Below are 752 nucleotides of genomic sequence, written 5' to 3' on the forward strand. Positions count from 1 at the left end.
GAGATAGTGAAATAGCAGAGCTGTATTTCAGCCACCAAATATCCTATACTGTTATCAGAATATGAAATTACAGTTTTGTGACATTTTCTTTTTTAACGGTAGAATTAAATAATATAGGGATTTTAACAATGGTATCAAAAAGAATCAGTTCAGTCATGGATCTATAAAATGGGTTTGGGGGAAAATGGTCAAGAAGTTGATAAGGCTAGATTAGTGTTTTCCTGAGCTTTATTCAACTATGTAGTCTAAAGGTTCCTGTAATACAACCTATGACCTTCTCGTAATTTGTACGCGTTTCTGTATACCATCACCAAACCATCAATTTATCCCAGCATCACCGTTTTTAACACCCTAATTGTCATCACGCACCTTCAAACAGACACCACTATCTGGTCACCACATGCCCTACAACCTCCTCCCCACAGATATCACCATCCCACCCCACCTTAAGGGTTTGTGTCCTCATTTTGGGGGTATGTGTACCCGATTTGGTATATGATGTTACCAGGGGGTGAGATGTGATAATGACGGGCACACAAATATCAGTAAAATGGGCTACGAACCAGAAGTTCTGTTACACAAAAATTCAGCAAAGGAGTCATACATAAAAGTTAGGTATGCCTACCCTCACACCAGTCACAGATTGTCTTGTTTATAGACTACTAACATCTTCCATACCTCTTTAGGTCTAATAGGCAAGTGTGTTTTTTCTTAAATGACTTGACAAGAGTAGTTAGAGTGCATATGACATG

General features: G+C 38.6%; 1 pseudogene; it reads left to right on the forward strand.

The window, feature by feature from the left end:
- Nucleotides 1-752, forward strand: part of LOC119591134 — a 9,406-nt pseudogene that overhangs the window by 5,262 nt on the left and 3,392 nt on the right.

Source organism: Penaeus monodon, chromosome 28 (genome assembly GCF_015228065.2).
Source record: "Penaeus monodon isolate SGIC_2016 chromosome 28, NSTDA_Pmon_1, whole genome shotgun sequence".
NCBI classification, from domain to species: domain Eukaryota; kingdom Metazoa; phylum Arthropoda; class Malacostraca; order Decapoda; family Penaeidae; genus Penaeus; species Penaeus monodon.